The sequence below is a fragment of the Peromyscus californicus genome, unplaced genomic scaffold (assembly GCF_007827085.1).
Source record: "Peromyscus californicus insignis strain IS unplaced genomic scaffold, ASM782708v3 Scaffold_13__1_contigs__length_99412109, whole genome shotgun sequence".
Classification (NCBI taxonomy): Eukaryota; Metazoa; Chordata; class Mammalia; order Rodentia; family Cricetidae; genus Peromyscus; species Peromyscus californicus.
In genome coordinates, this window is record NW_026294424.1 from 84044648 (window position 1) to 84069380 (window position 24733).

The 24733-nt window shown below is 37.6% G+C and overlaps 1 non-coding gene across 1 annotated transcript; it reads right to left on the minus strand.

Moving 5' to 3' along the window:
* Positions 1-300: 300 nt before the first annotated feature.
* Positions 301-373, minus strand: Trnav-uac (transfer RNA valine (anticodon UAC)). Its single transcript has one exon. It is a non-coding gene; the product is annotated as a tRNA-Val (tRNA).
* Between the last annotated feature and the right edge of the window lie 24360 nt (positions 374-24733).

Here is a 24733-nt window from a genome sequence, read left to right on the forward strand (position 1 = left end):
GATTGAAAACTATCCATACCTATGTGTACCTGTGGTAGTCCTACTGTGTGGTTATCTGTTGGTTGTATCTTAATATGTTCCCTAAATCTATTTAAATTTATACACTATGGAGATCTTTGTTTATCTTTTGGAATTTTTATAACTTTATTTATTTGTTCTGTTTGCTTTTGTTTTTTTAAGGGTTTATCTCTGTAGCCCTGGAACTCAATCTGTAGACCAGACTGGCCTCAAACTTAGAGATCCACCTGCCTCTGCCTCCTGAGTGCTGAGATTAAAGGTATGACAAGGCACTACACCAAGTATTTCCACTGGGACTTGAACCCAAGACCATCTGCATGTAAAGCAAATGTGATAACCACTACACTATGGAACCAGGTTGATTTAAATTTTTAAAAAGAAAATTACTAATTGAACAAATTTATTTACTAATAAATATTTCCTACCTATTGTATTTCAGAAGCATGTAATGAACATGGGACCCAGAGAATCTGAATTGCAATTCTACTGAAATTTATATATAAAGATGTGCTAATAAACAATAAATATATTTCTTGTGTCATTAAAATGATATATTCTATGAGGAAAAGTAACAGAAGTAGTGCTACATATGGGGAGAGAAACATTAAGAGGATGCATTGTAGATGAATTATAAACATAGCAGCTTCCAACTATCATCACAGGGGATGGCCGCTGTGTCCTTTTCCTTCCAAACACGAAATATTTAACACAAAACCAAATCAGACAAATTCACCCTCATGACTAGAGCAAGACAACAATGAAACCAAATAATAATCAAGTGCAGAAGAAAACTGAAAATCCCTAAAATGTCCAAGTATGCCTTTCATGCGGCAAATAGAACAGCAGCTGACTCTCATTTCTTTTTTGTACCTTACAAACTGTCTCCTGTGATTCTTTCTAGCTGAACATTAAGTGTAGCATGAATCCTGATTGGTCCTAATAATGAAAACCAGGAGTCAGATATCAGGATGAAAGCTGAAAGATCAGAGAAGCAGAGCAGCCAGCCACTAGAAAGACTTTTTATTGCTACATATCCTCAGTCTGAAAGAGACTGGACTCCTCCTGTCTTCTCCCACCTTACATTTCTCTCTCTGCCCAGCCATGTCACTTCCTGTCTCCACCTCCCTAGTGCTGGGGTTAAAGGTGTGTGCCACCACTGACTGCCTGGTTCTGTTTCTCTTTTAGACTGGATCAATCTTGTGTAGCCCAGGGTGGCTTTGAACTCAGAGATCTGTCTGCCTCTGCCTCCTAGTGCTGGGATTCAAAATGTGTGCCACTACCACCTGGCCTCTATAGTTAACTAGTAGCTTAGCTCTGCACTCAAATCTTCAGGCAAGCTTTATTTGTTAGCTCACAAACAAAATATCACCACAATTAAGAATCTGCTAATGTACTTGCCTTTCTTAGTGACAACCTACAATCTAGAAGTAAAATTATGCTTCACTGAATCCCTTCCAAAATTACTTAGCACAAACATAAGCCTATGATAAGCTCCTCCCACATCCACAAATTAGTATATCACATGACTCCCCTTGGTGTTGAATTTTCTCTCTAAAGCCAAGAAATACAGCATTAGCTGTAGACACGATCCTAGTGTCCTTTGGTTGCAAGGCATACACAAGAAAAGTTACTGATAAAATATCTGAATAAAAGAAAAGAATAAGCCACATAGGGAAAATAAGAATGGCTAGAACCCTGACAGCAGACCTCCAGCTTCCAGAATTATGAGAAAATAAGTGAATTTGTGTTGTGTTACCCATTAAACATATGGCATTTTGTTATGATTACCTTAACTGCCTAGAACCAATGGTCTAATAATCAAATTACTGATCTTATCATACTTCATGTTATTTATAAATATTTGGGGTTATAATGGCTTGAATGAGAATGTCTCCCATCAGCCTAGGCATTTGTATTCATGGTCTCCAGTTGATGACCTTGTTTAGATAAGTTTAGGAGATATAAAATTGTCCAATGTAATACATTTTTATTTTTATGAAACACATGTCTGTGACAAGCTAAATGTTCCATAATGTGCCACCCTATTCAGGCCTCAGTTGTCTCCTTTACAAGGAGGACTAAGACTTGTTGATCACAAAGTGTTTTTCATCAACCTCAAATACCTATGTCTTCCTCCTTGCTAGAGGAAGTCCATCACTGGAGGCAGGCTTTGAGGTTTCAAAGCCACATGCCATTCCCAGTTCTCTCTCTGTTTCATGTTTGCTGTTTAAGACGTGAACTCTCCAGCTTCCAGCTCCTGTCACCATGTCTTTATTCCACTATCATAGACTCTAACCTTCTGGAATCATAATCACAAATAAACTCTTTCTTTTGTAAGTTGTCTTCATCGTGGCATTTTATCACAGCAATAGAACAGTAACTAATACAGTGTGTGTAAAGCAGAAGGTATGACTCTGCTCACCTCTTACTAGGGTCATCAGTGGCTACACTAAGTGTTGATTGTAGAAAAAGACTCATGGGGTCTATTAAGGGAGTCAGACAGTACATGGTGTTAGCTTTGTCCAGAGAAGCAAAACTAAAAGTAATAGAGGAGGTTAAGGGGAGAAATGTCCCATAGAAATCTGATCTTTGACAGTAAGTATGTTTTAAAGCAGAGCCATCATATTTGATGTGGACCGTGAAGGAGATTAAAAGACAAGTGAAAAATAATTTCAGGTCCTAAGACTTGCATTATGTTACCATTCTGTGTAAGAGTCATGAGGGTGAGAACTGGGGAGACTCTACGTGAATGACTCTAATTTGCCCAAGTTAGATTCGAAATGGCTAGTTTCTTTCTTTTTTTTTTAACATCACTGAAACAAAGTTTACACACAATAAACTCTGCTAAGCATCTGTTGATTCTGATGAATTATGGTTGCTGTCAGCTGTGCAGCCACCAATACAAGCTAGAAATCAAATGCCTAAAGTTTCTTTGTGTCCCCTTTTCTTCAAATTCCAGCATCTTCCCAGATCCTCCTTGTAAGCATTAGGTGGGGAGCCAAGGTGAGATATGACTGGTGAAGGAGACCTCACCTGTGGAGCACATTAAACTCAAGATCCAATCCATCAAGTGTCTCTTTTACCCACTTCCATGGCAGCCACCATTGCTCAGTGCTCCACTGGGGGTCAAAGGGCTTGTCCCTGACCTGCCTCTCCTCAGAGGGGCCTGTAGGTTTGAGTCTCTGTTCACTACATGGTTGAGTAGCATCGGCTTCCTATTGAGCTTAAAATAAACAAAACAAAACATGGTTTTGTAAACACTTTGGCTTGTTCTCATTGTTAGAGTACAAGGAATGAATGTTCCCTTGTGGCCTTTTCCATCTTGAATGGAGACTGAGGTCTTTTTTATATAAATAACAGTGGGTCCCAAACATGGTGCTGTATACATGTTCCTTGGTTGTATAACAGTTTTCTAAATACTTACATCCAAACAAAGCTATATCTTTTGTAACTATCTAGATTTCTAATGAGATATTTTAGATCTTAACTTTAAAAGTATTCTACCAGTTTTTCCAAATTCTCTATCAAAATATAGATTACTTTACCAAATATATATTACTTTATCAAATATATTACTTTACCAAAATCTTCCTAAGACATAAATAAGCAAAAAGTGTGAAAGAAACAACTGACTATATAATGGAAGACTGTTAGAATGCTTACTATATTCTCAGGATCTAGTGTGAAAAATAAGTTGCAGTATAGCTTCAAATAATTTTTGTTTCCTTGGAGGTGGGGTCTCTCTACATAGCCCTGGTTGTTCTGAAACGTGCTATGTAGACCAGGCTAGCTTTGAACCACAGCGACCTGGCAGCCTCTTCCTGCAAAGTTCTGGAATTAAAGACATGTCTCACCATGCCCGGCACAGTGTTATATAATTTATAAGAGATGTGCATAGAGGGAAGTATAGAGACAACGTGGTTAACATTGTGATGCTGGGGTCCTATGATGTCTCTTGGAAAAAATGATCTCTCATGTTTTAGATCAGACATGAGTGAACCTTTTTGAAAAGGAATTCAGAGTAAGTACTTTAGTTTTTGAAAATCATGCAGTCTCTTGCAACTATTTAATGAATGTGCTGAGAAAGGAGATACCATGTTCCAACAAAACTTTATATACAAAGCCAGGCAGTAGACAGGATGGAAGACACAAATCATACTATGTAGACCTCAGTTCAGACTGTGGCCAATCACATCTTCATCCAAACTCCTAGTATCTAGTAATGACCCTAAATTTTCATGATTTGAGATATATAGCAATAATATCCTATTCTGCTAGGAAGCCCACAAACAAGAAGGCAAGAATCATTTGAAAATGAAAAATTGCAATAGATGTGTTCAAGGTAATGGGTCATATAAAAAAACAAAACAAAACAAACAAACAAACAAAAACAAGGCTGGTATATAAGAGAACATGGTCACCACACTTCGAGGAGGGTAGATGTTTCATTTACCTTCCTGTTGCTGGTTTCCTACAGCCAGTCACAGAGACACAGGCATTTGAGGCTGATGAGAAAACTTGGGGATCATCAAATCTTGTACAGAAGCAAACTAAGGCTGGACAGGGTAGCATATTATGGGATGCTTTACTTAACACATATGTGTTTTTGGTAACATGAAAATGTATTACATTGGGCAATCATGACTGGATTCTCCCCCAGATGTTAATCACATTGTACTTAAAATAGTGTAAAAATATGAACAATAAAAGTGAAAGATGTGTTTGGATTTTTAAAATTCAGATAAGGCCAAAGAGTGTACCAAGTTATAGTGTATGCCTTGAGCTCTATACTTAATTTAGCATTAAGAATTTTGCAGCATTTTGTGATTCCTTAGTTGTTACCTAGAGAAGGATGGGGATTAGGATGCTATTTTACTACAGTTCATTGTTATTGTTGTTTTAATAAAGCAGTGTAGAGGCAAAATGACGGTCATGAGAAATTTAGATAAATAATGGAATAGAACAAGCAGCCAGTGATTTGATCCAAAAGACTCACACAGCTTCAAAGAAAAAGAGAGAAAAGGGCAACTGTGGGGACCTGCCAGCTACTGACCTCTTGTTTCATAACGTCCTTCAGAACAAGTACACTTACTAAATACATAGCTATGTATCTCAGTAGCTGGCCCATTTTCCCACCACGAGTCACGGCACCTTTATTTTAAAAGTGTTTAATAGGAAACGAGAAGGCTTACATATTCTGATCGCAGATCCTGGAAGCAAGTACTTGGAGAGCAGTCCCCAGCAGCACCACTGGGAACCTGGGTGTTTGCTTTCAAAGAAGGGGTGTATTTGTGTATTAGTCATTGTTTTATGAACTGAAATAGACAATAAATGTATGACTAAGAATCCATGAGAATGAATCAGGGACATTTATACCTGGGTGGCTCAGTTGAAATTTATGGTTTTTAGATTAGATTGTAGCAGTTACTTACACTCTCTGTTTGATTAATGAATGAGTTGAATTTTATCAAACTAATCCTCAAACATACACCGGGGCTAGTGCCCTCATAAACACCTTTAAAAAATAACGAAACAGTGAATTATGTCCCAAGTGCTCTTTTCATCCTTTACTCAGGTAAACACAGTTCTCTGCCCCAGGCTAAGCAGTCTTTTATTCAGGGAAGGCTTATGACCCGGACAAACAGCTAATGGCTGCTTTCGGGAGGGAGCCTGATGCCAGGCTGTCAGAGCTCAAGACATTTGAAACAAGTTCAGAAGGAGTCTGACACCTGCAGACATCAACCCCTCCTTCAATAACAAGAGACTTTTGCCCACATTTGAGGATAAAGTTATCTTCTAATGTTCTCTAAAAATAATCTGTTCCATAAGACAGATGAAAAATTCATTATAGTGTGAGGTATACAAGACTCTCCCTTTGGAGTCACCTTGTTAGAATTTGCATAAAGTGTGTTGATTAACTTTATATTTGTCTTCAAGGACAAAAATTAAATCCATTATCGCCAGTGTGCGTACCAAGTAGAGAGAAGAAAGAGTTAGGAAAAGCTGAAGCTTGTGCAGAATGGCACAGTAGACATGATCACAAGATGCACTCCAGAAAGGGAAATCCCCTGCTGGGCTTGAGTTCTGATGAAGTAAACTTTCACTATATCTTCCTCCTCTACAGGATGATTCTGAGACATTCCTTTTCTCTAATGTGTGCATATGTGTCCACCAAATGCAAAGTTTACAAAAGTTCAAGGTAGAACATGAAAAAGGGTAGATCACCAAAGCTTAAGGACCATCTTTAAGCTTCCTGAATTCATTGAGGTCATCAGAACCATCACACTGATGTTTATTCCAGTAACACTTTTATGGTAACATTTCTTTATAAGTGCACATACAGAAGACAGAGTCTTTTAATGTGTTGTGATCTACATTGTACTCCAAAGACTGCTCTTTATGGTCAAATATCCATTAAGATATTTAGTGACTTTATTATTTTCCAGGATGCTCTATCATCCATAGGGCTATTCTTCTTACTATTAAGTATTTAGATTGTTGAAAGTGTTATAAAATACCTTTATATTTAAAAATTTGACTAAAATTCAGATTATTATCTTAAGATGCTTGATAAATTAATTATATTTGCTGATAAGATACATAAAAAGGACCGTGTATGTTTTAGTTTATGTCTGTATATAGCTCAATGTACTGATTTTCTTCTCAGTTAGTTTTGTTTGTTTACCTCAATAATTAACGGAAGTTCTTTATACATAACATATATGATATTTTTCTGTCATATTTGTTGGACAGATTTTCATGGTTATTTATTTCTTTTAATACAAAGAAATTTTTTGTATTTTGTTTTGTATTGAAGAATTTTGTATTCTATTTATACAAGTTTTGATCTGAGATGAGTTTAATTAAATCATATGCAGTAATTTGTTACCTTGTGATTTCCTCCAAAAATTTAATGTTATAAACAACCGTATATCAACCACATTTTCTTCCAGTTTTTATTATTACTATACATAGTAAAATGCTAAAAACTCTCCATTTGCAAAATATTTCAATTGTACTTTACTGTTTGAAGTAATTTACTGTTTAAGCATCTCAAACATGATGTCATATATAGACCATAGGTACAGAATAAGCCATATAATTAATTCATTTTATACAGTTCCAAATAATGTATGCTATCAAAAGCCTAATAGCAGTTAGTTTGGGAAGAAGTGAGGCTGTAGGTATCTGGAAGACAGAGGGACAATCTGAAGCTTGCCCTCCATGATGTACTTTAATTCATGATAATCTCTCAAATGCATTTTATTGAATGTGTGTACTTTAAAATTATCAAATAATTTTTCATATAGTGATTCATATTTTGCTTGAGGAAATAGTTTATGATTTGCAAATTATATCATTTAAATTTTCAAGAACTCACCATCTTTTACAGAAAATTTTATCTGTGTTTCTATAAGCCAATTTAAAGTTGTTTCAATTATTATAATTTACATTTTCAACTATATACAGCAAAATATCTCCTGTTGGTATGAAATGCCAATTTTCTGTGCTGTTTTATCCATTTATCAATATGAACTTAAGAATTAGTTTTTCTAATTGCAGAAATAATAGCAGAACAGTTAAAAAGGTAAACTTTTAACCCTGTGGATTAGCTTTGTCTCATAAAAGTTATACACATCTTATACAGTAAATTTTACATGTAGTTTCTTTGCTCAACATTGTGCTGTAAGGTTTCTTAAGCTACTTATGTAGAAATAGCATTGCATTGCCTCAATGTAGAGCATCCCTTTGTATGACTACATTCCATTTATCTATCCATAATAATGTTGAAGGATATGTGAATTGTTTCTGCACTGAGATTATTATGAATGATGCTACTGTACTTTGAATATGCATATGTTTCTGTAACTACATAATGTAGCTGGAATTTTCTCCAGTCCTGCCTGGCCCACAGTCAGGACAAATCTCTCTCACCCGCCAGTCCCGCAGTCACTTAGACCCAACCGAGTAAACACACAGAGACTTATATTGCTTACAAACTGTATGACCACAGTAGGCTTCTTGTTATCTAGTTCTTATATCTTAAATTAACCCATTTCTATTAGTCTATAAGTTGTCATGTGGCTTGTGGCTTACCGGTACCTTACATCTTGCTTGTCATGGTGGCGGCTGGCAGTGGCTCTCTGACTCAGCCTTCCACTTCCCAGGATTGTCCTCTCTCCTTGTCCCACCTATATTTCCTGCCTGGTTACTGGCCAATCAGCATTTTCTTTATACAGAGTGATATCCACAGCACTACATAATGTAAGAAATTTGATTATCACACATAAGGTATTCCTATGTTGAAATAATTAGGTCTCAAATACTTCATAGTTTTAACCAAATACTTGATATTAACAGTATTTTCCTTTTTATCTATTCTAGGGTTTTTGTAAGGGTATCATATCTTAGTCTTATTTCCCTGACTTAATAATCACTTTTTTGTCCCTATTATTTTTTATGAAAATTATTTTTACTATAGGAAACAATTTATAAGTCAGTATATATGATATCCCTTATACTGTGATAGAAGAATACATAGACGTTGAAAACATTAATTATAAAACTCAATTTTATCAAGTAAAATTAATGCCTCTTTGAGGGTACCACATAATTATTTGAGGATAGTAACATCCGTCAAGTTCAAGTCAATCATGGTGGAAAAACAAGAGAAAACAAGATACATGGTGTCCTAACATCTAGCTTTTTGAGGATTTCCACTCGGATAACTGAGTACTGTCTTGGTACTCTAAGCATCTAGCCTATCTGATTGTAGACAAGAAGAGTAACCCTGGCTTCTTTCCCACATGTATTCTTTTTGAATTATATAGTTAAACAAGCCAACAAAAGATTGGTGTGGAGAGACTCCAAAGTGGACCTGGCATCATAACATATGGCAGGGATTGTCTGACATCTTTAAGGCTAACACAATACAAATCAAGCCCATTCCAACTTGAATAAAAGTCCCTTTTACCCTGGCCACCATATATTTTTCTCACCTATGTCTTGGGAGTCTGGCACCTTTCCTTGACCTTGTCAGCAGGTTACCAACAAAATGTGTTATTGTGCAACCTTGGATCTATCTTCCTCTTTCTTCAGTTTCTCAGCATCATTTGCCTATGTTGGTCAGTTCTTTTATGTCAGATTTTTCAATGAAAGATGGAAAATTGACAATTTAATGTTTTTTCTGACCTCCTTCATTTCTTCAGTTGACTCATGTTTTGAATATTAAACTCTGACTATTCTGTTTTCACAGATTCCCAGAGTGCACTCCTGGCAATGATCATTAGAATTTTAAAGGATTCTCATAAAAATGTCAGCATCCTTTAATTAAGTGTTGGAGCAAACCTACAGAGCCCTAATGAAGAATGTTAATGAGTAAGAGGAAGAAGCAGGTGCTTGAGACTCTGTTACTCCACTTCCTAATGGTGAATAAATACACCAGGAGGCCAAATCCAGATAAAGTTACACGATAATGTAACATCTCTGAAAGATATGGTAAGAATTTCCAACTCAGTAATTACTTTTCCTTCTAAAGGGTCTCTAATGTGGCAAAGCCCATGTGATTTACCAAGAAAGAGAAAAGTGGTATGAGAGAAATTTGAAAAGGTCATACAAGATGTCTTAATAATATTGATGGTATCATATAAGTAGAATTACTATTGTGCATTATATTTAGAAAACAGAAGTGAGACATATATGTCAATCAGTGAATGAATAATGTATATAAAAATTTAAGAGTAAGAATAAGAGATGATTAAAGTTTGAAGATTTAGATATTAACATTGAACTGTGATTTTTTTCTTTAAGGACTGTTGTAAGGTAGATTCTGGTTGGTTGGTTGGTTGGTTGGTTGGTTGGTTGGTTGGTTGGTTGGTTTGGTTGGCTGGCTGGCTGTTTGATTGTTTGGATGTTTGGTTATTTGGTTGGTTGGTTTGAGACAGGAACCTTCTATGTGGCCCTGACTGGTCTCAAACTCATGGCAACACCCCTGCCTCAGCCTCCCAAATGCTAGGATTACAGATGTGCACCATCATGCCCAGAGCTGGGATTGTTATCATTGGATAACAGTGTCCTCCACAGTCATGTGTCACATACCTGTTGGGGAATTAGGAGGAGACAGCACCTTTTGAAGTAGAAGGTAGTTGGGCTATTTAGAGTATCCCCTTAAGAAGACTATGGAGAGTCCAGCCCCTTCTCTTTCCCCCTTTACTCCTGCCACCTCAGATGAAGTTTGCTCTGCCACAGTCTCTACCCTCATGTTCCTCCTCATCCCCAAACAATGAAGCCAACAACTATAGAACAAAAGTTCTGAGAGCATGAACCAAAACTTTGCCTCTTTTTAAGTTGGATGGAAAGCTGACTAATGGAAAGATAATAAAATATCTCCTAAGCAGTAATAGTTAACAGGAAAACTACAGGGCTGAAGGGAAGAAATGTTTTAGAGAGCATAGATGAGATATCTGCATAAAAAGCAATGCTGACCAAACTTATGGGTAACACAGGGAACACAGTCACAAAATAAACATTTGAAAATAGAGTTCTATTTTCAAATAGAATTTAAATAGAATTAAATGATTCATAGGGACTGGAGAGATGGCTCAGCAGTTCAGAGCACTGGCTGTTCTTCCAGTGGACTCAGGTTAGATTCCCAGCACCAGTATGATGGCTAACAGCTTGTCTGAAACACCAATCCCAAAGGATCCTACACACTCTTCTGGCCTGTGCAGGCATAAGACACACAGGTAGTGCTCAGACATGCATGTATACAAAACACCCACGTACATTAAATTTTTAGTTTTATATATATATATATATATATATATATATATATATATATATATATATATGTATATATGCATTGACTGTATATTTTCTTTTTTATCACCCATTCATTTTCTCCTTGCTTATGTCTTTCAGTCACCAGAATCTGAATTTCGTGTTTATTTGTTTCAGCTTATCAAAGATAGTCATTTATTTGTAGATCTCACAACTGTTTTTTCAAAGCACACAAGGAGCTCTATTCTAAAGGGCATCCATTTCAAAATGAAACTTTGATGGTGTGCCAAAAAGTAAATAACCTTTATATATCTGATGTTAAATCTCGAATGACTTGCACTTACCCAGTAGATTGCAAAACTACCCACCCATGTCCTGCTGCTCTTCAATTAATAGAAACAGCTTTGAAATTGAGATTACAATTTCTGAGAAGATTCCAAATCTACCATATATTGACTCTCCAGTAAATATCAGGCCTCTACATTAACTTGATAATTAAAGCAGTCTTGTGTAACAGGAGTTATTATTCCTGTTTTATAGATAAGGACAATGAGGCTTGGAGAAGTTAAGGAAATTGCCCAAAGCATACAGAAGACTGAGATAATGAACTCAAAATGCCCTGGGTCCATATTCCACCTGATTACTTTAGGGAACTGCTTTACATTGGCAAAGTGATGAAAGAAAAATTAAAGGTGATCATAATTTCAAAAATCCATTAGGTGCAGAAAATATACTGTAGAAGTAATAATAGTTGACAATGGGGTATGATGATTGATGAGGTTGACTACATTTAAACTCCCTTGTGAGACTTAAATCTTATTTAAAAGACTTTACCTTGATAAGAGAGGTTCCCTGAACATTCAGGAGATATCTCACGCTCAACTGACCAGACTCCCCTTAGACCAGCCATGGCCTATAGTCTCAGTACTGTCCACATTGGTATTTGTTTTATAACATGCGAAATTCAAGAGTTATGAGACCATGGAGGCTTCAACTTACAGTTTTCAGAGGGTCTAAGAAATTAGTAAATACATAGCATGGTCCTGAGTGGAGCCTCTGAGATCTTGCAGATGAAATCTAAGCTTTAATTAAAAACTCGAGGATGTCGGAAATACCAAGAACTTGGGATATCTGCTGAGGAAAGCTGCATGCAATGAAGAAAACTAGCACAAGAGACTGAACATGTGAGTGCCCAATAGAAAGACCATAGAGGTCAAGCTGTCATGTCCATTGGAACTTGCAGCACACCACACCACCCTATGCCCAGGATGGCAGCTGCACATCTACACAGCTGGTTTTCAGTTTTGCTTTGAATTCATATCTCCTTTTTATGTCCTCATATTCTTCTCTTTCAGAATTGAAATACTGACTCTGTGATATTGTATATTGGAAGTGCATAATCATATTTTTTTTTATTTTAAAGGGCATACAGCTAAGATTTTGACTTAAGCATCAGAAATATTTCAACTGAAACTCTTGAAGCACATTGGAATACTTAGGACTATGGACTAAATGCATTTTGCTTTGTGAGGTGGGCATGAGCCTCTTGAGCACTAGTCTTGGAATGTTGTTCTTTTAAATGACATATTCATTGTCAGCTTGACTGAATTTAGGATCACCCAGGAGAATGGGGCATACCTCTGGGTTGTTAAGGGATTAATTGAAGAGGGTAGCACCAACATAATGGTTGTGTATGGTGCCATGGCTGGGAACCTAGATAGAATAAAAGAGGCTAAGGAAGAAGTCCACCCAGTACCAGATTTCTCTGCTCCTGTCACACCATGACATGAACTACTCTGTACCCAAGCTCTCCCTGCCAAGATGCACTGAACACTCCACCACTGCCAGCAAAACAGACCTCTCAACCTTTATGCCATTTGTGTTGGATTCCTCAGTCACAGCAATGAGAAAACTCACAAAAGGTGGCTCGTGCCTTACTTAGGTCAACCATTAACTATGTTTATCAAGGTAAATGGAGGATAGGACTGCACTCAGCCCCCAAAAGGGATCAGAAGATGGTCTTTGTATAAACCTAGGCCCTTTCCCAACTAAATAACAGTTCTTCAAGTTGTGTTTCCCAAAGTCAGTTCTGGGACACATTCTGCCTCTATACCATGGAATCCTCTGCCTTCCCTACTTCTAAGCCTGCTTGTCTTCTTCCTTTCATTTCAGAGAACACATGGTTGAACAGAGGGCTTGAAGCAGTAGCCACCATGTTTAAGACACTAAATTCAAGTATCTGTCAGCTGTGCAAACATATCTGCATGGACGTAGCCCACATTTAAGTTTAGCATATAAATAGAGGCTGTTATTTTTGGAATAGTAGATGCTTTTGGCTTATCCTTTTCCTGAATATATTTTCAATAGAAATGTGAATAGTAAAGGCTGTTCATGAAATTTCAGATAAGAATGAAGTGTCTATTAGAAAGTATGCTAGAGGCTCTTCATGGCACATTCTGGCAAAAATTTCTCTGATTTTTCCTCATGTCCTGAAACATCATGGGCAGCTGAAATGATTAAATACTCTTGAAAGCACCTGGGTTTAATGGAAGTTTTCAGAAAAGCCTGGTGACTCTTCATAGTATGCTTAGAAATTTGGTTTGGAGATTCTTTAAACTCACACAAGGGAGAATATGAGAAACATCACCTCATTCTTAGAAAATGTAGTTGCTGGTCTTTTAATTTTAAAAGCACACTATATAAATTTCCTGGGGATGTCATAGCAAAGTACTGGGTTATTTAAACAAACTGAGTCATTTTAACTAAACAATAGAAATGCATTGTGTCAGTTCTGGAGGCTAGCAGGCAGGCTCTGTTGACTTCTCTAAGAGCTGAAAGGGAAAATCTGTTAACATCTAGTGAGTTTTTGAGAACATTTGGCATTAACTGACTATAAATATCACTCTCATATCTATCTTCATCTTCACACAGCATAGTCTTGATGTCTTCAAATTTCCCCCTGTTATTTACACACATTAAGGTCATTTAGGGTCCCATTGTATTAACTATTGTATCATCTTATCTCAACTAGTTATATATTTAATTATGTACACATTCTGAGATACCAGAGGTTAAAAACTTGAAGATAAGAATTTTGAAGGACAAAGTTCAAGCAGCTCAGTGCATTTCTATTGTTTAAATGGTCCGGTTTGTTTGGGTACATTATATATCCAAATGGTTTTATTCTTTATGCAGGACCCATTTGTGTTCTACTTGACTGAAGTGCTGCTGTCTTGAGGCAGCCCTGTGAACTCGTGCTAATCATCTTTAATACAACTCGCATAGAATTTTAGAAACTCTCACTGCTTTCATTTTCACGTGAACATTTCATTTGCACATTCCTGTTCTTTAAAGCTGCTACACTCTGCATAGAGAAGGGCAGCCCCTTCTCTAAACCAAACCCCAAATCAGAACAATTAGTGTCCAAACTTTGCCTTTACAATGCATTAATGGACATTTTTTTTTCTGAGAGAATATTCTCATAATGCTTCCCTGCTGGGATGAACATTAAAATGAGCTTAAATTCTCTGAAACCATATCAATAGGAATTGGAACTTAGGACCAAATTATGGAAATTAATCATGGATTCAACATTGACTAAAAAAAATACACTTATGCAATTATGCCTTGATTTTGCGAGCAGGTGAATCATAGCACTATGTTAAAATTCTAAACTACTTACAACAAAGAAAACTTAGCCCTCCATATGACTAGTAAAATGTGTAACTTTGAAACTGTTTTTCAAGATTTGACAATTGAAATACCGCCCCCCCCCAGCTTACCTTACTGATAGAACTTTAATATGGCATTCTTTTGTCATTCAACAGACTTAGAAACTTCTCTTTCAGCAACTTTTCTACAATTTTGGGAGGCGGTTTGCTTGGGAAAGACAGAACACCACCACACAGCCCAAGGTGGTTTTGAACTTTTACTTCTCCTGACTTAGTCTTTCACATGTTGGGGTTAAAGGCCTTTTTTATTTTTTTAAACCATACACGGTTTCCCAAAGTGCCATAAATTGAATTAACTTGGATTCCTAATCTCAAACATGCATTGCTAGCACAAAAACAAAACATCTGCATCTTCATGGATGAGCCACCAGCACCGGCATTCCTTCTCACCAGTACCACCTAGAAAGGATTGAACTTGGGGAAGAAAACAAGTCCTCATGAGAACAATTCCTTCAGTGGAGAGCTTGACTTCTACAATGCACCTTGTCTTATTAAATGTCAGTGTAGACGAGGTGCTTCCAGGACACCTAAGAGCTGAATAATGAACATTTGATGAGGGATGACACATGAAAATTGCTGTTACCCATTCTGTTAGCAAGGCATTTACAGCATTAATGTCACACAGACTTCAGTAGATTTAACCCAAAATTTCTTGTCTTCATTTATATTCTCACTGAAGTCCTGTGAATTGATCTCTGGAACACTGTATTTTCATGTTCCCCTTCTTTGTTTGTTTTAACTTTTGACAGCTTCAGGAATCAACCCTGAAGAGGTAGGGTTTGACATTAATGCTATTGTCTCTGTCATAACCACTTTACAAAGAAGAAATGTCAACTAGAGAGAAAGAAATTAGCCATGCAAGTGAAGTAAGCTGCACATACTTGAAAAAAATCCACTCTAAAATTATATTATATATTTTCTCATCTCCATATGTTTGTATATAATGTCAGTTCAATTTTGTATGCTATCTTTATGAGCAATGCTTAACACATTCAGCAATTGCTATCAATTTATTGGCTCTTTGAATGGCCCCTTATGATCCATTCAAGGAAAATCTACTCAGCAGTAATTAAATCCAAAGCAGCTTTGTATGGAATTGTAGAGAAGGCTAATATTAAAGTGCATTTTATTAACACCATAGGCAGAACAAGACTGTCATCCTACTTGCCTGACTTACAATGAATATCACAGGTTGGATTTTAGAAGAATTTGCTTCTATTATAAAGAAACTGAACATGAATTCATTGTCTTATTAGTTTCTATTGATATGAAAAGACACCATGACCAGAGCAACTCTTTTACATAAAACATTTAATTGAGAGGGCTTGCTTACAGTTTCAGAAGTTCAGTCCATTATCATTATAGTGGGAAGCATGGTGGTACGCAGGCAGACCTCATGCTGGAGAAGTAGCTAAGACTCCTACATTTTGTAGGCAACAAGAAGTCACCTGGGTGGTATCCTGAGAATAGGAAACCTCGAAGCCCACTCCCACAATGACACACTTCCTCCAACAAGGCCATACCTACTCCAACAAAGCCACACCTCCCAGTAGTGCCACTCCCTATGAGATTACGGGGGCCAATTACATTCAAACTACCACACCCATCATCTTCAAATATGTTTTTAACAGGATTGTGCATGATAGAGAATACATCCAAATTAATCACTCAAAAAGGAAAAAAGTACAAATAGTCATGTATGTGACTAATGAGTTGAAACATGTTTTTTTTCTGGTATCTTTCCCTGCCACTGTATAATCAGACAAGGCCTCTTAGTTGGTAAAATGCAATGATTCTTGGTGCTCACCAAGCATTAAGACAACGGCATTATGAGATAGCAGGTGGGCCCCATGTCATAAATACCCAAGAATACTTTGCTCCCATGGTCTAAAGGAAATAGATATTTGCTATAAACACAAATTCTAAATAGTTTGGATTTTAGCACCGAGATAAAACTTTTTAAAAGAAACACACACACACACACACACACACACACACACACACACATGCACACACACACACACACAAAACACAACACACACATAAAATTTCACAGCTTACTTCTCTTACTCCCATATTTAGTGAGTTTAGTCTGTAAGTTCTGACTTCATGTGCAGATTCTCACCTAAAGTTTTTGAGTATCAAAGGGAAGAGTTTGTAGTCTCTTTTCTACCATGTGAAAAATAAATAAAGACCATTTACCAGTCCTCTTCATTGCCAAAAGGTCAGTAAACACAAATTCATTCTATATTGCTTTTTTGTTGGGAGCAAATTCTATGACTAATGTAACAACAAAGTATAAAATATTACAGATAAATCAGTAAGCAAAATATTTTAAATACTCCTGTGGTTTCCTGGGCAAAAATAGCCCTAAAAACATTTTAATAATAAGGAAACCAAAGCAACACTAAAATTAATAGAAAAATTAAAGGAGTGCTTTTAAATGTTTCCCTTTTCCTTGACTCCAAAGGAAGCAATACAACCAGACTGGAGCACATGTGTTTCTTTATTTGACCTATTAGTGATAAAAACCATGGGTTGATACTTTTAGTGTCATTAAAGCTGGATTTTTACAACTTGTATTAGTCTATTATAAGAAAGGAAATCAATATTTAATATTTTTAAACTGATACATAAAACATAAAATTATGCATATTTATGAGTTACTATGTAATATTTTGATTAACATTTACATTATGTAATACTAAAATCAGGGTAAACATAGCCATAGTACATTCTTATCATCTAGAGTCACCCTACATTACAATAACACACCAGAATGTCTTCCCCCTAACTCTAGTTTAATTCCCATGGAATATTGAATAAGCACTTCCGTCTCTCTGTTCCTACAGTTAATTAACATTTCCTCATCCCTCTTCCATCATTCTCTACTTTCCAGATTGACTTTGATCAGGCAACAGTTACCTCCTCCTAGAATCATCTTTATAATGTCCATAGTAAATGAAGTCAGAGTTGAGGAAATAGTAGAAAGGCCCCTGAAAGTTTTTCCCAGCTACCAGCTCCTAAGTGCCAGGCTTTTCCTGAGTAATGCCACCGCCAAAGAGGGAGAAATGGAGTTCTCCATTGTCATGTTGTCAATGTCTTATCTGTCTACAATTAAAATATAAATCAAAATAACTCTGATGGGAGGCTGGAGAGATGGCTCAGCAGTTAAGAGTGCTGGCTGTTCCTGCCAATGACCTGGGTTCAATTCCCATCACCCACATGGGCAGCTCCTAACTCTCTGTAACTCCAGTTCCAGGGATCAAACACCGTCTTCTGGCTTCTGCAAGCACCAAACATGCATGTGGTACACAGACACACATACAGGCAAAACATCCATGCACATAAAACATAAGAAAAATCTCTTTAGAATATACCCCTAATCATACGGAGTATGCTAAAGAAATTGAAGTCATTTGGTATTCCCCATTGATCTTAGAGTATATGCCTGACCCCAAAGAAATGCACCAATCTTAATTCCTTGGAGATTTCACATCATAATAAGATCTATTTCTGAGATTTTTTTTAAAAGATACTCCTTAAAGTGTTCATTTCTTTTCCTTTTGATTGGGTGGTTGGCTTAGTGTCTCACTTTGTGTTCACTGATCATCAGTTCCTGACTTGAGCCTTTGCAAAAGCAATTTCTTCTACTTGGAGAATATTTCTTGTCCCTACACAGGAATTAATCCTTCACTCTTCCTAAGTGTATATGGAAGTGGGATTATGGTAACGTTTTGCTTTATTTTTGCTTTGCTCCTAGATTAACATGCATCACCTTATTTTCTTTGCATGCCAGTGGTAGAGATCCTAAGACAAGCAGCAAAACAGGCTGCCAGATACTGTGTCTTGTGCATAGCTGCAGGCATGACATGGACATCTGACTCTCACACTCACAGATTCAGAAGCCAACAAAGAGCCAGATCAAGCATGACAGCATTAATTTACTTGTGAATGCTTTCTTCACTGTATACAGAAAAGTATAAGAATGCATGAGTAGGAAAGCCAAACTATGACACAACAGCATGAAATCAAATTTTAGGCCTGGTGAAGTCACCTTCAGACATACTGGCTGTTTCAGGGCAGTATCACCAACCAGGCTTAATTGATGAAGATTCCCAATGCCACTACCAATGGTGTGTCTCTGAATATACTTGGTTTATTTCATTTGATGAGCATGCTACTATATGACCATTTTGATTATGTAACTTGGTATTTTTCTGCATTATCATATTAGGTTATAACTTAAATCATAAAGGTGACTTTCTTCACATTGTGTCTTTATTTTTCAAACTCTTGGTAGGATGGAATATAAGTGATGGACTCTTTTCCAGAGGGACCACATATACATACTGTAATAGTACTGTTTCAAAAAATATTTTTGAAGTCCAGGCTTAGCTATGTCCTCATTAATACATTTCCTTAGATTTAGCATGCCACACATAGCTTAAACATTATTAATTCATTAATATTCTGTTAAGCCACAAAATATCATTAGAAATATATATATATATATATATATATATATATATATATATATATATATATATATATATATATATTGATAGCAAGACTCAACCAGAACTAAAAGTATTAAGATGTTGTCACCAATACCTTGGTAGTACCTTGCAAATGATGTGTTTAATAGTCAAGATTCTCCTTCCTTCTAACTTGTTATCTGGTCAGTCGTTTCTTATCAAAATTCTTTTGTCCTTCCTTGTAAGTGCCCTTGATCTAACCTTTCTTGTGGGGTCCTTAATACTTGAGCTTTCCCACACTCCTCTCATCTTTCTCTTCCTTGATCAATATCATTAGCTTCATAGTGACCATTTAATTATTTAGTTTTAGCATTCAAATTACATTTATTTATCCATTATGTACCTCTCTGTCTGTCTGTCGTCTGTCTGTCTGTCTCTCTCTCTCTCTCTCTCTCTCTCTCTCTCTGTGTGTGTGTGTGTGTGTGTGTGTGTGTGTGTGTGTGTGTGTGTGTGTGTGTGTGTGTGTGTGTGTGTGTGTGTGTGTGTGTGTGTGTGTGTGTGCATCTGTAAGCTCATACTATGATGCCATGCAGAGGTCAGAGGACAACTTCAGAAGTCAGTTCTCTTCTCCTTCCATGTGGGTCTCAGAGATCAAACCCAGGTTCTCTGGCTTTACAGTAAAGGCCTTTATTTCACTGAGCCATCTTGGCAGCTATGACATTTTCATATTTTTAATTTTTTTAAATGTGTTTAACTTATTTTATTTTTTATTATGTGCTACTTTTACATGCTGATGAAGCTCGCCATGGTATTTCTACACATGCATATAATAAGCAGTGACCAAATAAACCTCCTCTTTATACAAGTACCTTGATCATTTCCAGTCTTTAGTAATCATTAGTCTATATTCAGGCTGACATTTTCTTTCTGTCTGGTTTATGTGATTTAATATAATGACTTAAGAACTTCATCTATTTCGCTGCAAATGACAAACTTTCATTTTTCCTTGTAGGTGAATAATATTCCATTATGACAACTATAATATTTAAGTAAAATATATTTTTTATTCAGTACCCTTTTGAAACTTCAGGACTGTAAGTGACTGGGACAATCTTTTTTTATTTTTTAATTTCTATTATTAAGAAATTTTCTATTCATCTTACATACCAACCACAGATCCCCCTCTGCTCCCTCCTCCCGCCCCCAGCCTTCCCCCTCAACCCACCCTTCATGTTGACTCCCATGGGGAGTCAACAGAGCCTGGTACCTTCAGTTGAGGCAGGTCTAAGCCCCACCCCCCTGCACTAAGGCTGCTAAAGATGTCCCACCATAGGCACTAGGCTCCAAAAAGCTTGCTCATGCACCAGGGATGGATCCCATCCCACTACCTGGGGGCCAAACAATTGTCTTGCCTATGCAGAGGGCTTAGTACAGTCCCTTGAGGGGTTCACAGCTATTGGTCCACAGTTCATGAGTTTCCACTAGTTTTGCTGGCTGTCTCTGTACGTTTTCCCATAATGATCTCCATGTCCCTTGCTTATAGAATCCCTCCTCTCTCTCATCGATTGGACTCCTGGAGCTCAGCCTGGTGCCCGGCCATGGATCTCTGCGTCTGCTTCCATCAGTCACTGGATGAAGGCTCTATGATGACAGCTAGGGTATTCACCGATCTGATTACTGGGGTAGGCCAGTTCAGGCACCCTCTCCACTGTTGCTATCAGTCTAAGGTGGGGTCATCCTTGCGGATTCCTGGGAACCTCCCTAGCACCTTGTTTCTCCCTATTTCCATGATGTCTTCATTTATTATGGTATCTCTTTCCTTGCTCTCCCACTCTGTCCCTGTTGCAGCTCGAACTTCCTGTTCCCTAATGTTCTCATCCCCCATCCCTTGCCCTCCATTACCCATCCCCCTTTACCCCTAGATTGCTCATGTAGATCTGATCTGTTTCTCCCTCACTGGGTGATCTATGTGATGACTGGGGCAATCTTAAGAAAGATAATCCTATATAAATCTAGCTGTAAATCTGAATTGCCTCTCCCCTCCTTATCTTCTTCTAGTCCACATCCCACCAGACTATGATTCCCAAAGTTTGTGCACTGGAAAATGATAATTTGGAACACTCTCTTACCCTGCTGGTTGTTACTATTTGTTCAGACTTTTTCAGACTGTTACTATTTGGCTCTGTTACTTGTTCCTAAAACCTTCTTCCCTGCACCCTGTAAATGCTACCCTAAGACTTGCACAAATGAGAAGAAAAAACTGCAGAGGTTCAAAAGCTCTCCAGCTGGGGCCACAGCACACTGTAGTCATGTCTTCTGCATGCTTGCTCTGCAGGTGAGCATTCTGACCTGCTCCCAGATGATGCTTGCTGGTCCTTGTCTGAGCTTGTTACATGGGAGAATGCTCCAGGTTGGGCTAGCAACGTCCTTAAACACCCATCCACTCCAGCAAGTCTTCTCTCCATTCTATTGGTCTTATCTCTGAAAGGATTATCATTTCCCACCTTTGAAGACCAGAAGTATTTTTTACTCATTCTCCCTCCTTCAATCTCATCTACTTCCTTCCTCACTCCTAACTTCAAATTGGTAACTAAATTCTGCATATTCAGCACTTCAAATATGGTCAATATTTTTCCTCCTGTCTATACTTCCATCAGCTCCATCTAAGGTAGGGTTCTCAAAGCCTTCCATTTCGTCACAAACAAGCATGACTCCATCTTAACTTGGTTGAATCCACTCTTCATACTGATACCATAATAACCCTGCCAAGTCTTAACTCTTAATTCAGTTTCACTGTTTAGGGACCCTAAGTGATATGCTATAGCCAACACAGGAAGATCTATAGCTCATTATCAAGGCCACACCAACCTACATGAAATTTCCTAAGTGCATTTTCATTCAGACTTCCGTAACTTTTTTCCTTTTGCTTATAGAAAAGCCATTCTTATCAAATTTGTGGAAGACACTGCTGATGCTACCAGAGTGAGAGTTTGCCAAAAAAATCCTTCCTTCCTGTCCCACTTCCACATCCTGAAAAGCAGAGAATTTAGGCAAAGAGAAAATTTCTGAATGAAATGTGTTAAAGCTCTAAATTAATGGATATCTAAATCTACCCCCAAACTTTTGAGGCATAGAAGTCAAAGAACTCTTTTGTTCTTATGATATTTGGGATAGATTTCTGTAAGTTGAAATATGAGTTTTGATAAATGCAAAAATCAAGCAGTACAATATGTGAAGAGTAGAAATAATAAATTGATCATTAATCGGAAATTATCTTTGATAATAGAAACCGAGCAAAATACATGACTCATGAATCTGGTGGCATCATTCAACTACAGTATATTAGTACAAAGAGCAGGAAGAGTTGTAATTTAGGAGAGTATTATTAAGGGTAGATGATATCTCTTTTGAGTTCTACTAATGTGATTCAGCTTTTAATTTTTAAGAGAAACAGACGATAGGATGTCCCAAGAGAACTTGAAAGCTGTTAGAGTTGATTGGCAGCTCAATCATTGATGCTGGCGTTCTAAGCACGAGGGTCCAGTTCACAACACACAGATGAGCTAACAGCACACAGACTTTAAGCACTTCCCATTCTGGAGCCTCCTGTGGCGTTCAGTGGATGCTGACCTCATTACACAAAGCACAGCGTTTTTCACTGAGCTTGGTGACCGTTAATCTTTCTATTAAACCACAAGACAGGAATCATTTATATTAATAACTCCACTGGTTGCAAGCCAATTGCTATGTCAGTGCGAATACATTTCCCAAGGAGTGACTTCATTGGAAGAGACTGATGGAAGCCCACCATTATTTGGGGGTTGAATTCCATTCCTTTTGAGGCAACTGTGGTTCCAACAGCTCCTTTTCTTATAGATTTTAATTCTTAAAGAGAAGCTTATATTATCTGTCAAGATGGAGACTTTTGTAGACTAGAAAATGTGGATAATGATGAAGCACAACAGTCTAATCTTTACGTCTGAGGTGTCACAGCTTATGGGAAATAGAAGTGCAGAGAACATGGCCACCGTGTCTTCCGGCCTACACTATATGGTCTATGAAGTGCTAGTATACCTGTTGTGATCAGCAGTGACAGCCCCAGTCTACCAGGACAGACTTTCCCAGGCCTACAAGGGTTCCATGAGCCAAGAACAATTTCTAAGTGAGATCCTCTTTTCTACTTCAAATATCATCTGTAATGAGGGGCTAAAGGGAAAAAAATACCAGTCATCTGAGGAACCCCTCGCTTCTCTTTAACTCTGTTATTCTGTTTTTCCTCAGTGACCCAGAGAAGGCCCTGAAATAGGTATGAGTTCAGAGATGGTTCAATTAGAGGCACACGGAAAAGCCATACAGAAAAGGACTACCCAGGTCATTTCCCAAGAACCTCTCACTTTGGTGACCTTGAACAGCTACCTTCGCATCCACTCCTTGTTCTGGAAACTTGTGATTCTAAATACCACACGTACCATATATACCATGACATACCTGTGTCCACTCTGTAGCCAGCTTTTCTTTCTCAAAAGACTCCAACAATATTGATTGTTTTTGTAAAACCTATATTTTAAAAACATCGTACAGTTAAAACTAAATACGTCTGTATTTTATCCTGTAACTTTGAAAATCTAAGTGGCTTATTGACTTTGGATATTATAACTGCCACTTTGGAGCAGCCCTACTTCCAGAAGAACCCATGGCTCATCCCTCTATGTTCTTCTTAGAGGATCTCTGGGAATATATTTGGGGATGATGCTTATTGGAGTGCAACATGGCATGTGAAGATTGGCTTTCAGCAGTACTCCACTCCTTGGGAAATCATAGGAAAGGTACTAAAGAAGCCGTTCAACGGTTCAGAGAACTTGCTGCTCTTGCAAAGGATCCCAGTTCGAATCCTAGCACCCACATGGTAGATCACAACTGTCTGTAACTCCAATTTCAGGGGATCCAACACCTTCTTCTGACTTCTACAGGCACTAGGCATACATATGATGCAACACATACAGGCAGGCAAACACATTCAGACTTAAAATAAAATAAATCTAAAAAAAATTTGAAGAAAGCATGGGGGAAAAGTGTGCCTCGTAGTTTGTGGTTTGAGTTTGAGATGATTGCCCTGCAACTGAGATTTGCATATTTCCTATGTCATTCTTTTACATTGTTTTCTGGTAATCAAGAGAGAAGTCAAGAAACACTGCCTTTTGTGAAGAGTGCAGATGTAACTCGGTTGATAGTATGCTTGTCTGACATACGAGAAGTCCTGGGTTGGATGCCAGCACTTCATAAAACCCAGTTGGTGACACATATCTGTCATCCCAGCACTAGAGACAGGGTCTCTTATAGCCCAGGCTGGTTTCTCTATGTAGCTGTCTCTAAAAATAAATGGAGGGGCAGGGAGGAAGGATAGATAATGACATTTTGTCAACACTGCTGTGTGTTTATACGCCTCCTTCTGCCAAGCCTTCTTGATTAAATTCTTTCCTATCTGTTCTGGCTAGTTTTAGGACAACTTAGCACAAGCTAGAGTTATCTGAGAAGAGGGAATCTCAATTGAATAAATGCCTCCATAAGACCCAACTGTAGAAATTTTGTAGGGCATTTTCTTAATTAGTGATTGATGGGGAAAGGCACAGTCCATTGTGGGTGGTGCCATCCCTGGGATGATGGTCCTAGATGCTATAAGAAAACAGACTGAACAAGCCATGAGGAGCAAGCCAGTAAGCAGAACTT